At 39.8% G+C, this 15112-nt stretch overlaps 1 protein-coding gene across 1 annotated transcript in view; it reads right to left on the bottom strand.

Moving 5' to 3' along the window:
• Positions 1-15112, bottom strand: part of GPX3 (glutathione peroxidase 3) — a 142684-nt gene that overhangs the window by 663 nt on the left and 126909 nt on the right. The gene's annotated exons all lie outside the window — the stretch shown is intronic.

Here is a 15112-nt window from a genome sequence, read left to right as displayed (position 1 = left end):
ACTCATATGCTAAATCACTTGAAACTGATGCAGTATAACTGTAAAACGCTGACAGGAAAATATCACCTGAGCATCTTTATGTAAAAAAGGAAGATATTTTACCTCACAATCTCCTCAGCAGAGTAAGTTCTGTGTAAAAAGTTATACTCAGCTGCAGGTAAAAAAAAAATGAAGAAATGAACAGCAGCCAATCAGCATCAACAGTGCTGAGGTCATGAACTCTCTTACTGTGATCTCATGAGTTTCACTTAACTCTCGTGAGATTTCATAGTAAACTGAATAGGGAAATAAGATGAGTGTACACCAAAGCTCGTTACTTTGGCTATCCCGGGACAGACATACTGATTTGCTGCTTAGAAGTCCTTTACAATGGGATGTGGCTACTGAGAAACTTGAGGTAAAATATCTTCCTTTTTTACATAGAGATGTTCAGGTGATATTTTCTAGTCAGCTTTTTACAGCTATGCTGCATCACTTTTAAGTGTTTCAACATTTGGGTATAATGGCCCTTTAAGTATCAGTTAGCCAACCCATTCCAAAATATCACTGCCATAATAACATGCACACCATAATGTTATTTTTTTATATATATATATATATACACAGTCATGAGTACACCTGAGCTTGGGTGGGTTGATTTTAACTCAATGGAAGATGGCCAGGTATGTGTGAGATATTTATAAATCTATATTTATAATTTTTAAACATATCAGTTTTGAACATAACTCCTTGCCACCTTTAGCTTCAGGGGAGTGACTATACATGATGTTAACAGATTGATACAAGTAAAAGATACTAAACATTTCATATTACAAATTTCAAAAGTGTTCAATTATCTGTGGTTAAATTTCAGGAAAATGTGACAGCATATTGTAAAATGTGTGGTTTTTTTAATTCTGAAAATTGTGGGCTTTCCAATTTGTGTTAGATTTGGAAGTAATGCGCTGCTATATTTTGCACAGCCATTCAACTGTCCATATCAGTTTCAACAGGAGAAAGGAAACCAGGTTACAATACAGCCACACAGATTGCTTTATGGACTCTAAAATCTTCAACTTCAATATTTAATCAACTGGTATAGTTTGGAAAATATAAAAATACAAACCCAACCTACATATTAGTCTAATGTTAATCTTTGTGTTTAATATACGTTTTAAAAGGTTTATAATAGCACCGATGCTGACAAACATTTATATTACAATCTCATTGTTTCAAGTAGAAGTAGTAAAAATTACAGGGAAAAAGAAAACGTATACTGCAAAGTGGTTTAAAGGGACAGTCAACACCAGAATTTTTGTTGTTTAAAAAGATAGATAATCCCTTTATTACCCATTCCCCAGTTTTGCAAAACCAACACAGTTATATTAATAACTTTTTACTTCTGTGACTAACTTGTATCTAAGCATCTTCTGACCTCCCCTAATCACATGACTGTATAGATAACATTGTACTCATGCCCATTAAGTTATTTAAGAGTCAGCACAACACAGCACTAAAATGCAAGTCAATAGATTATAAATAAAAATTCATGTGATCAGGGGGCTGTCAGAACTTGTTTTAGATACAAGGTAATAACAAAGGTAAAAAGTATATTTATATAACCGTGTTGGTTATGCAAAAGGGATAGGAAACTCAAAATTAATTTTTTAAATTATTTTAAAACATAATATATCAGCCCTTACAAAATATGCACCTTGCATATTTTGAGTGTTTCCATGTATTTTATATTAAGAATTATTTCTTTCCTACGGTACGATGAGTCCACGGTTTCATCAATTACTGTTGCGAATATCACTACTAGCCAGCAGGAGGAGGCAAATAGCACCACAGTCAAACTGTTAAGTATCACTTCTTTTACTCTTTGCATTCGATGCTAGGAGGAGGTGAAGTTTTTGGTGTCGGAAGAAGATTGGATTTATTTCACTTCAATCAAGATTTTATTATTTTGAAAGCCCATAGAAGGTTTGCTCTGATCTTTCCTTTCAAGATTGGGTATAGCCGTACTCCACATTAGTCTCTTCAGTAGTGGTGGCTTTAAAGCAGTTAGGAACTTGTAAGGTGGGCCTTGCTGAGTTTTTCTAACATGTTTGCTGCCCTAGTATAGAAAGCCAGAGTAGGTTTGCTCTGATCTTTCTTTGTTTCACAGACCTCTGTAAGGAGTTGGCGTCCTTCCACATTGTGTGAGTGGTCCTCCTGCTGGACTGCTAGATGCATGTAGGTGCCTATTGTCTTCTGGAGCTAGGAAGCTGGCACTTCAGAGTCATGGAAAATATATTGGGCTATCTGCAATTTGTTGATGGGACTTCACATAATCCTGAGTTGGGGATTGTTAAGGCAGAATGCAGGCACTGTTATGCATGTGACAGGAGACTGAACATTAACTCCATGAATAGGAAGAGGTTAATTTCTTATTGGGCTTTAGTTTAATCAAAGCACATAATATACATCTGGTTGTTTTATTTTTTCCCTTGTTAAGCATTTGTTCTCTCTGAACCCGGATTCTGGTTTATTATATATCCGGAAGAAGACTCCGTTAACGTTAACTCCTGCCATAACCTAAAGGTCTTGTGAGGTATAGCCTCAGGATCGGTACCTTTATTTAGGGTGCAGTATTGTGTTTTGATTTACTTTAAGCACAATTTCGCACTGCATTGCGGCTTTTATGTATTTCTTGTTCAGCTGGGAAGCGCACGCTTTAGAATAATGGCGCAGCTTCTCACAGCTTGGTTAACTCCTCCCTCTTCTTCAGAGTGGCATTGACTGCGTCCATATGTAAATACAGCATGTAGTTTGCTGTTTAGATATGTTATGGCTTTTGTTGTGTAGTTCCAGCAGTTTATTTTACATAAATATTTTTTTATTCTAACGGACTCCTTTTGAAGTGGGAGAAGAGGGGGAATGTTTTAGCTCCGTAATTAGTTTAGTCTAATTAAAGGGCCAGTGTTTTATGTGTCCCCTCTGAGTATTAAGCGACAAAACTGACTCCATTTAAAAAGAGAGTACTACTTTGAATGTTACATTTTTATTTACAATGTTGTAGATACAGTTCTGTCTATTTGTCTGCCAGCATGGGTGTCTGTTTTTTGGTAACATGCTGGTTTGCACAAATTGTTTGGTATATAATTCTGTGCTGAATAATTGTTAGTGTTTACCCTTGAGCCTATTGTCTATTAGGATGAGGCTGTCTGGCAATGCCACAGTGTTTTCCCTATCTGTCCCAAGCCTCTATGGCGTCACATGCAGTGCCCTGTGGTTCCTTGTTATCTCCTGGTGGAGTTTCTTGCTGGCAGAAATTGATGCCCAGGTACTTTCAGCGGTATCTGCTTTTCCTTTACTAAAGGAAAATCACAAGAAGAAGATTTAGGGATTCAGATAGTAGGGTTTTCTGTTCCACCTGCTGCTACTCAGATTGCCCTTCCTCATTGGTCTGATTAGGAGGATATGTCTGTAGCATCAGAGTAAAATCTGATTGGACAGTATAATTCCTTCATCTGATGCTGAAGTAGTATCCTTCAGATTAAGCTTGAACACATCTGTGTATTGTTTAAGGAGGTTTTGGCTTCTTTGTATGACTCAGATTCTGTCGTCAATACTGGGATATTTAGCAATCTTCTTAGTTACTACGATTTTCCTTCCTCTGTGAAAGTTTTCTGTTCCAAGCTGTGCAATGGAGTTTTCTTTTTGCACAGGAACAGGAGAAGCTAGGGATGACTTTCCCTGTCTCCTGTCTAAGATTGTTTTCCTGTTGCTGACTCCATTAAGGACTCATGACACACAGTGCCTGAAGTAAACTTTGATCCCTGTAAAGGATAGCTAGGATCATGAAAAGGAGGCTTATTTGAAGTTTGTATTGCCACGGTGTCAAGTGCAACCTTCCTTTTGGTGCGATGCCTTGTCTGATTCAATCTGGTAGCGAGCTCCTTGGAGGAGTTTCTGGATAGAATCAAGGTTTTGAGCTAACCAATACTTTTCTTCCTTTTTCTTCCTGAGGCTACTATTTTTTTAAGCTGGGAATCAGGTTCTGGTTTCGCTGTTCTAGCCCGCAGAGCGTGTTGGCTATAGTAGTGGGTGGATTCCCTCTCAGCTCAAACTTCTGGTGCTTCCTTACAAGGGTAAGACCTTGTTTTTGTTCCTGGTCTGGCAGAAATATTTCTAATTTTCTTGTGGAAAAGGGTCTTTTCTACCAATAGTCAAGAAGAATAGACCTAAGGATGTCAGAGTAACAACCCACAGCTGAGTATTGCTCACCTTGAAGGATTTGCCTTAATCTGAGATCAGACCAAGTGGGGGACTCAATTTCTCAGTTTCCTTTAGAGGATATGCTGTGACCATAGAGTCAATGTTTCTGAGTGGTTTTCAATACCTTCCTCCCAGAGGCAGGTTCCACCTCTCAGGTCTATCTGCTGATCAGATGAGAGGCATTTTTGAATTGCGTATAGGAACTTTTTTTCCCCTGGGAGTGTGGTTGCACTTTCTGTACAGGATGAGGGCCTAAGGTTCTATTCAATATGTCCGTGGTTCCCTAATATAGGGATCTTCCTATTTTTTCTGGACCTGCAGTGTCTAGAAAAAGTTCTCAGAGTACCGTCCTTCATTAGTCCAAGAGGGTCATTTTTATGACGACCATAGACCTGAAGGCTGTGTATTTTCATGTTTCCATTTTCTGGGATCATATCAAGTTTCTGAGATTTGCTTTTCTAGGCAATTCCTTTCAGTTTGTGTTCCATTTGACCTTGCCACAGCTCCCGGTACAGCGCTACAACAATTCCCCAAGAATCTAATCACTGCTAACCTTGATATATTATGGGTTATTGGTTCAGGCACCATCTTTCAACAAGCAAACTCTCATTCAGAGATCTTGTATTTTCCTTCCCAGATGGAAGTGAACTTAGGAAAGTGTTCCCTTGTTCCAACGACAAGGATAGTTTTTATTAGGGTCCATAATAGATGCCCTATCTAGGAGAATTTTTTCTGGCGGAGGTCAGAAAATCTAAGATCTTTTCTTTTTTAAGACACAATGAGTACACTGATCATCTTAATTACTAATGGGTTATTCACCTCCTGGTCAGCAGGAGGAGGCAAACAGCACCACAGCAGAGCTGTTAAATAGCTCCTCTTCCCTCCCACTCCAGTCACTCTCTTTGCCTACGTTAGTGATAGGAAGAGGTAAAGTGAGGTGTTAGATTAGATTCTTCAATCAAAAGTTTATTATTTTTTTAAAGTAGTGCAAGATTGTGCTGCTTTGTTCTAGGGTGTAGCCGTAGTCCATATCAGTCTCTTCAGTAGAGCTTTTGGTGGCTTTAGAGCAATGGGAACTTGTGGGACATAATTCTCACTGCGCCTCCCATACATTTATGCTGCCCTTATCCTGATGGCCTAAGCACACTTAACTCAGGCTTTATTATTTTACACAGGGCTATGGGAGGGAGAGGACCTCCTAAACCTGCTGAGCTGCCCTGCTGCCGGGCAGAGTTCAAGGTAAGTGCTAACTTTTTATTCTGGGTCTGGGAAGATCTCAGAGGAGTGGAGCACTTTATTATATTTCAGGGGCCATAGCTTCATTTCTGTAAGAAGGAGGACCCTGTGACAGCAATTACTATGCAGGCACTGGACTAAGGGTTTATATCTATATCTGAGTATAGAGAACTCAGGAGGGTAAAGTGTTTTTGTGGCTGGTTCAGTTGATTACATCCCAATCATTTTGTTTTTGGGCTAGGATGCTACCTGTCAGCGGTAGTACTATTTTCACTCTCGCTCTTTATTGTGCCTAAGTTTCTCCCGGTAGCTATTTTTAACTTAATATGACCTTGGCAACCGGGCGATCGCTAGCAGTAACGCCCACGATGGGCGGAGCCTGGTTTGAGCACACGCTACTGTTTTATTTACATTGCCAGTATTAGACAACTAAGTCTGTATTGCCTAGTACGGGGTCTGTTTGCATTGTGCTTCTCAGTACACCTAAAAAGTTCCAAGCATCTTCTCTGTTTTTTTTATTGAGGGTGCAGGGCTGAGCGTTAAACAGTGGATAATACCACGTTTTTCAAGCTAGAGAGAGTTTCTAGTACACGCCCACAGGGTCGGAGCTATGTTTGGCGCCGGTTTGAATGGCGCACTTACTATTTTCCTTCCGATATCGGAAAGGAAGCTTGGTAGCACAGTACTTTCTGTTGTTACTCATGTGGGACCGGACAGCGCCACTGCTGCGTTCCGGATCCGTTTTACATATAAATAAGACCCAATATCTTTATTACTTGTCACTATTCTAAATAAAGTGTGGGTTTTTTTCTGGTTTCACAGACTGATGGACACCTCAGCAATGGTTAGGCTGAGGTGTAGATAGTGCATAACTATATCAGAACCTATCATACTTTTGCTGCTCTAAAAAATATAAAGTTTCTTTTTAGGTCTTAAAGAGACAGTAAAGTTTCTTTATCGTTAACTTTTATTACAAAATTTAACATGTTTATTGGTTTAATTCATCCTTTGTGACTTAGGATGGATCTTGAGCATACAAAAGATAACGTTACTTTTAACATTTAAAGAGACAGTAACGTTTTTTTATGTGTAAAATTTTGTATTCATTTTTTTTTTTCTGAACCTACTCCTAAGGCAATTGTTGACAATGGTCAATCTCTGCCACAAACTTCTACTATAGTGTCCCTCTAAACTTTATGACCACATGCAGTGCCCTGCGCTTTCTTTCTCTCTCCACCCGGAGTTGCTCTGCATTCATACATTATATGTTTTTCCCACGCGGTAGGAAACTTTACTAGAGGTATTATTTTCAATCATTTAGAATTTAAAATTAATTGATTCAGTAGTTTCTATTCTGAATGGTTCTTCCCTGTTACCTGAAAGAGGAAGATACTTCGGGATTATCTGAGAGAGAATTCTCAAACTCAGATAGAACATTTTATTTGATCCTGAGGTTGTTTTTTCTTTCAGTTTTTAGCTTGAACACCTCCATTTGTTACTTTTGGAGGTTTTGGCTACCCTGGGCGACTCAGACATTACCGGTGTAAGCGATCCTAGTGCGTCCAGCAAGTTATAAAGAATGGAAACCACCAGCTGTAGTAGCCTGATGGTTAGCTTAGCTGTCTAGCTAGTGGAAGGTTTGCAGTTTGAAACCAGCTGCAGCTATTAACCGCATTCCCTAAATTTAATGAGTTGTTTCCCATAGCCGACTCAGCTATGGAGGCTGGGCAATCATTCCCTAGGGTGGAAGGAGTAGTTTCCAGCTTAGATAAGAGAACTACTATACCCTTTGAGGATAGTTGGGTTTTTTCAAAGGTCCTATGGACAAAGATTAGAGAGGATGTACGCCAAGGCTTACTATGGCAACCAGCTGTGTACTTTGATAACGTCACTAGTGCAACGGCATATTGGTTTGATGCGTTGACTGATACTATTACGTCCGAAACTCCCCTGGATAAAATCCAGGATAGGATAAAGGCTTTCAAATGGACTAAATCCTTTATTTCAAATTTTTCCTTTCAAGTTATCAAGATGGGAGCATAGGTTTCAGGTTTCTCTGTTCCAGCTCACAGAGCCTTATGGTTAGAGCCTTGTTCTACGGATGTATGCTCTAAGTCTAAGCTTTTAATGATTTATTACAAGGGGAAGACCTTGTTGGAACCTGGCTTGAAAGAGGGTCAATTTATGACGGATCTTGTGGGGGGGGCAGACTTTCAGTCTTTGTTCAGTCTTGGGTTCGAGATGTTCAGAATCCCTGGGCAATAGAAAATGGTGTCCCAGGGATTCAAAGTGGAGTTTAAGAGTTTTCTTCCCAGAGGCGGTTTTCTACTTTCAAGATTAACTGCAGATCAGACAAAAGGAGAGGCATTCTTACGCTGTAAGTGACATCTCAGACCTGGGAATGATTGATCCAGTTCCAATACAGGTACTGGGTCTGGGTTTTTTTATACCAATCGGTTTGTGGTTCCCAAAAAAGAGGGAATCTTCAGACCACTTTTTAGATTTCAAGAGTCTAAAAAGATTTTCTTAGGGTACCGTCCTTCAAGATGGCAACTATTTGTTCCATTCTTCTCTTGATCCAAGAGGGTCAATTTAGGACAACAGTGGAATTAAAGGACATGTACATTCATGTGCCATTCACAAGTTGGACAAACGCTTCCAGTTCATGGCTCTTCTTTCGGTCTTGCCTCAGCTCTCAGAGTTTTTACGAAGTCTCTGGGAGCGCTGTTGGCGGTGCTTTGGTTACGGGGCATTGCAGCGGCGTCCTATCTGGACGATAATCTAGTCCAGGCGCCATTCTTACAGCTAGCAAGATTTAACATGGACTTGGTGTTATCCTTCCCGTGGTCTTACGGGTGGAAGGTAAATTTGGAAAAAAGGAGTTCCTTAGTCCCATGCACAAAGGTAACTTTCTTGGGAACCATTATGGGTTCCATATCAAGATTTTTCTGACAGGATGTCAGGAAATCAGAGATTATCGATACTTGTTTAGTCATTCAGTCCACTACTCGGCCTTCAGTGGCTCAGGGCATGGAGGTAATCGGGCTGATGGTGGCGGCAATGGACATCATCCTGTTTGCTCGGTTCCATCTCAGACCTCTGCAGTTAAGCATGCTCAGGCAATGGATCGCAGAGATTATACAGCTTTGTCTCCTCGAATACTACTGGAGCAGGAGACCAGGGATTCTCTTTAATGGTGGTTGTCTCTGGATTATCTCTCTCAGGGAACCTGCTTTCGCAGACCATCTTGGGTATTTGTGACAACAGACGCCAGCCTTCTAGGGTGGGGAGCAGTCTGGGGCTCCCTATGGGCTCAGGGGTTCTGGATTCAGCCAGAGTCCTTTCTTCCTATAAATATTCTGGAGCTGAGAACTATCTACCATTTTCTTCTGGCCTGGCCTCAGTTAGCCTCGATCCAGTTTATCAGGTTCCAGTTGATAAAAATGTCGTCAGTGGCTTACATCAATCTTCAGGTAGGAACGAAGAGTTCCTTAGCGATGACAGAGGTATCCAAAATAATTCAGTGGGCGGAAGCCCATTCTTGCTTCCTGTTGGCGAGCTACATCCCAGGGGTGGAACATTTGGGAGGCGGATTTCCTGCGCAGGCAGTCCTTTCCTCCAGGGGAGTGGGTACTCCATCCGGAAGTGCTTGGAGAGTGTCAGAGCTCTTGGCATTTCAGTATGAGTCTCCTTATCTTTTTTCCATTTAGATAAGGTAGTTTTACGTACTTTATTAGGATTTTTTTTCCTAAGGTTGTTTCTGATCGGAACATTATTCAGGAGGTTGTTCTTTTCTTGTGTCCTAATCCTTTTTCTCAGAAGGAAAGACTTCTGTTCAATTTGGACGTGGTCCGTGCTTTACCGTTTTACCTGCAGGCGACTAAGGACTGTCATCACTCTTCTTTGTTTGTGGTTTTCTCAGGAAAACGCACAGGACAGTAAGCTATGGCTACTTTTCTTTCCTTTTGACTGAAGAGTATCATGTTTTGCATATGAGACTGCTGGACGGCAACCTCCAGGGAGAGTTACGGCTCATTCCATGAGGGCTGTTGCTTCCTCATGGGCGTTCAGAAATGCAGCTTTTGTGGAACAGATTTGCGGGGCTGCAACTTGGTCCTCTCTTCACACTTTTTCAAAGTTTTACTAGTTTGACACTTTTGCCTCAGCTGAGGCCGCTTTTGGAAGAAAGGTTCTTCAAGCAGTGGTGCCTTCCGTTTAAGTTTCCTGTCTTGTCCCTCCCGTATCATCTGTATTGGATCCCATTAGTAATTAATATGATCCGTGGACTCATCGTGTCTTAAAAAAGAAAATTTATGCTTGCCTGATAAATTTCTTTTTTGACACAAGTCTATGGCCTGCCCTGTTCTTGTAAGACAGGCTGTGGGTTATTGTAAACTTCAGACACCTCTGCACCTTGGCTTTTCCTTTCTCTTCTTAACTTTGGTCGAATGACTGGAGTGGGAGGGAAGGTAGGAGCTATTTAACAGCTCTGCTGTGGTGCTCTTTGCCTCCTCCTGCTGACCTGGAGGTGAATTTTCTTTTTCTCTGGTTTCTCTCTTCAGCCTACTGTTCAAACTGGTCCGATGATCATTTCTATGGACATCATTCCCTTTGCTCGATCCCATTTTGGAGCTCTGCAGTTGTGCATGCTCAGTCAATGGAATGGGGGCCCTGCAGATCTGTCTCAGAGGATAGTTCAAGACTTTCTTCTGTGGTTGGTTTCTCAGGGCACATGCTATCGGAGCTATTCCTGGGTGATTGTCTTCACGGACACCAGCCTTCTGGGCTGGGGTGCAGTCTGGGACTCGTTACAGGTGCAGGATCTTTGGACTTGGGAGGAGTCTGCTCCTCCCATCTACATTTTGGAGTTGAGAACGATTTCCAATGCTCTGATAGCTTGGCCACAGTTATCCCTAACCTGGTTTATCAGGTTCTAGTCAGACAACATAACTTGTGGTTCACAGCTACAAACCATCAGGGAGGAACTCAAAGTTCCTTAGCCATGAAGGAGATGGCTTGGATTGTTCTGTGGGTGAAAGCTCACTATTGCTGTCTGCCACCCACTTTCCAGGAGTGGTCTTCTGGGAAGCAGATTTCCTGAGCAGACAGACTTTTCATCCTGGGGAGTGGAAACTCCATCCGGAGGCGTTCTCCAGCTTAACTTTCAAATGGGTGGTGCCGTAGTTGGATCGGATGGCATCTCGGCAGAATGCCAAGCTTCCAAGGTACGGTTCAAGATCAAGAGATTCCCAGACCACTCTGATACATGATCTAGTGGTCCTTAGGGATTTCAGGTTGGCATACCTGTTTCCTCAGTTTGTTCTTCTTCCACAAGTTATTACTTGTTTCAGGAGAAAGGATCGGTGATTCTGATGAAGGTCAGATTTCTTAGCCCCTGCGTGGCCTCGCAGGGTCTGGTTTGCAGACCTAGTGGAGATGTCATCTCTCCCACTTTGGAGACTGCCTCTAAGTAAGGAACTTCTGATCAGGGTTCCTTCTTTCTTCCAAATCTCGTTTCTCTGAAGCGGTCTGCTTTGAGATTAAACGCTTAGTTCTGTCTATGCGTGGTTTTTCTGAGTCGGTCGTTGTGATCTTGATTCGGTCTCGAAAGATTGTTACTAGACAGATTTTCCATAGTTGTGGCATATAGATCTTTAGTGAATCAAAGGGCTACTCTTGGAGTAGGGTCAGGATTCCTAGGATTTTGGCCTTTCTCCGGTAAGGTTTGGAGAAGGGTTTGTCAGTCAGTACCCTGAAGGGTCAGTTTCTGCATTATCTATTTTGCTACATAGGCGTCTGGTGGACGTACCAGATGTGCAATCTTTTTGTCAGGCCTTGGTCAGAATCAGACCTGTGTTTAAGTCTGTTGCTCCTCCTTGGAACCTTAACCTTGTTCATAAAGTTTTTCAGCAGGCTCCATTTGAGTCATTGCATTCCATAGATATTAATTATCTTGGAAGGTTTATATTGCTCTCTCTTCTGCTCAGAGAGTCTCAGAACTCAGCTTTGCAGTATGACTCGCCTTATCTTATCTTTCATACCGATAAGGTGGTTCTTCGTACTAAGTTAGGTTTCCTTCCTTTAGTTGTTTTGGGTAGAAATATTAATCAGGAAATTGTTGTTCCTTCTCTATGGCCTAATCCTTCCACTCATAAGGAACGTTTGTTGCACAACTTGGATGTTGTGCAGGCTCTTTAATTCTATCTGCAGGTGAATATGGACTTTCACCAGTCTTCTGCACTGTTTGTTTCTTTGGGAAACGAAGAGGTCAGAAACCTTCTGCTACTTCTTTCTCTCTGGTTGAGAAGTATTATTAGTTTGGCTTATGAGACTGCTGGTCAGCCTCCTGAGAGAATTACTGCTCATTCTATCAGAGCTGTTTCCTCTTTTTGGGTTTTCAATCAGACTTCTATAGAGCAAATTTGCAAGGCTGCAACTTGGTCTTCTCTAAATACTTTCTCCATTTAGATACAGTATTTTTGCCTCGGCTGACTCTTCTTTTGGGAGAAAGGTTCTTCAAGAGGTGGTGCCTTCTGTTTAGGTCTACCTGTCTTGTCCCTCCCTATTCATCTGTGTCCTGTAGCTTGGGTATTGATTTCCAACAGTAATTGATGAAACCGTGGACTCACCGTATCTTAGGAAAGGAAATTTATGTTTACCTGATAAATGTATTTATTTCCGGATACGATGAGTACACGACCCCACCCCTTAATTCAAGACCATTTTGCCTAAACTTCAGGCACCTCTACACCTTGTGTTAATTTTTCTCCATTTCCCTTCGGTCGAATGACTGGGGGTTGTGGGAAGGGAAGTGATACTTAATAGTTTGAATGTGCTGCTCTTTGCCTCCTCCTGCTGGCCAGGAGGGATATTCCCAACAGTAATTGATGAAACCGTGGACTCAATTTATCAGGTAAGCATAAAATTTCCTTTTTGTTGCCAAACCTTCCTTTTAACTTAATATACATTTGTTATAACTATGGTCTACCTAGGAAGGACCATAATAGGGCCGTTCATGCACACATTGTAAATATAGCAATCTAATGCAAATGCAGAGATCCCCTCTTGCCTCTGTACTGAGGCTTGTCGTGACAGATGCGCTGGATAATCTGGATTATAAAAATATTGGATTATAGTACGCATGCAATACTGTATAAAAGAACTGTCCATGTGATTTGCACTATACAGTATATACATTAATATTCAAATAAGGTAATGCCTACTACATCGCTATTGGATATAGCGCATTTGAGAAGCTTGGCTGCACCCGCCCACTTTTATGGACGGTCGTTGCTGCACCAGTTTGAAGATTATAAAATCTTTTTTCTTTCCTAAAGGCATGGAGAGTCCACAACGTCATTCCAATTACTATTGAGATATTCACTCCTGGCCAGCAGGAGGAGGCAAAGAGCACCCCAGCAGAGCTGTTAAAGGGACACTGAACCCAAATTTTTTCTTTCATGATTCAGATAGAGCATGCAATTTTAAGCCACTATCTAATTTATTCCTATTATCATTTTTTCTTTGTTCTCTTGCTATCTTTATTTTAAAAAGAAGACATGTACGCTTTTTTTTATTCAGAACTCTGGACAGCACTTTTTTATTGGTGGATGAGTTTATCCACCAATCAGCAAGAACAACCCAGGTTGATCACCAAAAATGGGCCGGCATCTAAACTTACTTTCTTGCATTTCAAATAAAGATACCAAGAGAATGAAGAAAATTTGATAATAGGAGTAAATTAGAAAGTTGCTTAAAATGTGATGCTCTATCTGAATTACGAAAGAAAAAATTTGGGTACAGTGTCCCTTTAAGTGTCACTTCCCTTACCCATAACCCCCAGTCATTCTCTTTGCCTCCGTCAATGGAGGATGTGAAGTTGGTGTCTGAAGATATTTATTCCTTTAATTGGTACTTTTCCCTTCAAGCAAGGATTGGGGTTTAGCCGTGCCCACGTCAATCTCTTGAGTAAGAGTAGTGGTGGCTTTTAAGCAGTTAGATAACAAAGCAAGGGCCACCTCAACACTTTCTAACATAATTGCTACCCTAATAAGGTATACCAAAGCGCCAACTATACGAAGGCTGGGTCTGGACCTAATGCAATATTGTCAAACGATTACAATAAACAATTTATTGAGTACACAAATAAGTTAAAAACATGGATCCATGTATAAACAATCAAATTTATACAACAATAATAGCTAAATGAATAGTTAAAACAAATAGTTATGTAACGGATATAGCATTTAAAATTGTGCAAACATTGCTCTTAAAAATATTCATAAAAAATCCAAATTTAGTATAAGGCTCACAACAGAAATTCAACTTTGTGTTTACCATATACACATACACAAATTTGTACAGCAATAATAGCTAAATGAATAGTTAAAACAAATAGTTAAATAGCAGATATGGCATTTAAAATTGTGCAAACAATGCTCTTAAAAAATATTCCTAAAAAATTCCAAATTAAGTATAAGGCGCACAACAAAAATTCAACTTTGTGTTTACCACATACACATAATAGGTGAAATATATTAGTCAGTTATATAATATTATCTAACCAATAATGTTCTCGATTCTATGCAATACTAAATATTGCCAATAGTGACTAATGTGTAAGGCTCTGAGTAAGACCTTTAACTGTGTGTTTACCACATACGCATTGTCAAGTAAAAAATATTGTGACAGCAATAAGCCAATGTAAAGAATGTGTATCAAAAAAGTTGTGTGCAAAAATTAGTGTACAAAAGATATTAATGGTCAAAAAATAGGTTGATCTTCAAAAAACGTGAATTAAGAACAAAGATTGTGAAAAATGAAAAACCAAAAATTTACAAAAACATTGTGGTGTGTTCCAATAGTAACTTATATAAATGTAAATGATAGTCCAAAAAATAGTCCAACAGTGAAAACTTAATAGAAAAAATAATCCAACAATAAATTATAATAAGTAGTGTGTCTCTTTAAGAAAAAAAAATAATCCTTAAAGTGTTGTGAATCCTAACAGCAATAGTTATTTTCCAAGTGTTTTATACTGAATAGCAGTGTCAGTACTTGCTAGCCGTTTTCCAACCAAAAATTCTATCTTCTTGGCAAATATTTTGTTATAATCCCTGGATGATCCTTCTGTAAAAGATAGATATGATGGTGTAGATTGTTTTTAGATCAATAGAAAATGAAATTGTGCTTACCAGTCGACGCGTTTCGGTCACAAAGAGACCTTTATCAAGACTCTTGATAAAGGTCTCTTTGTGACCGAAACGCGTTGACTGGTAAGCACAATTTCATTTTCTATTGATCTAAAAACAATCTACACCATCATATCTTTCTTTTACAGAAGGATCATCCAGGGATTATAACAAAATATTTGCCAAGAAGATAGAATTTTGGGTTGGAAAACGGCTAGCAAGTACTGACACTGCTATTCAGTATAAAACACTTGGAAAATAACTATTGCTGTTAGGATTCACAACACTTTAAGGATTATTTTTTTTTCTTAAAGAGACACACTACTTATTATAATTTATTGTTGGATTATTTTTTCTATTAAGTTTTCACTGTTGGACTATTTTTTGGACTATCATTTACATTTATATAAGTTACTATTGGAACACACCACAATGTTTTTGTAAAT

This window comes from Bombina bombina, chromosome 6 (genome assembly GCF_027579735.1).
Source record: "Bombina bombina isolate aBomBom1 chromosome 6, aBomBom1.pri, whole genome shotgun sequence".
NCBI lineage: Eukaryota > Metazoa > Chordata > Amphibia > Anura > Bombinatoridae > Bombina > Bombina bombina.
The sequence above is the reverse complement of the archived record's forward strand: the minus strand, read 5'-3'. Positions and strand labels throughout refer to the sequence as shown.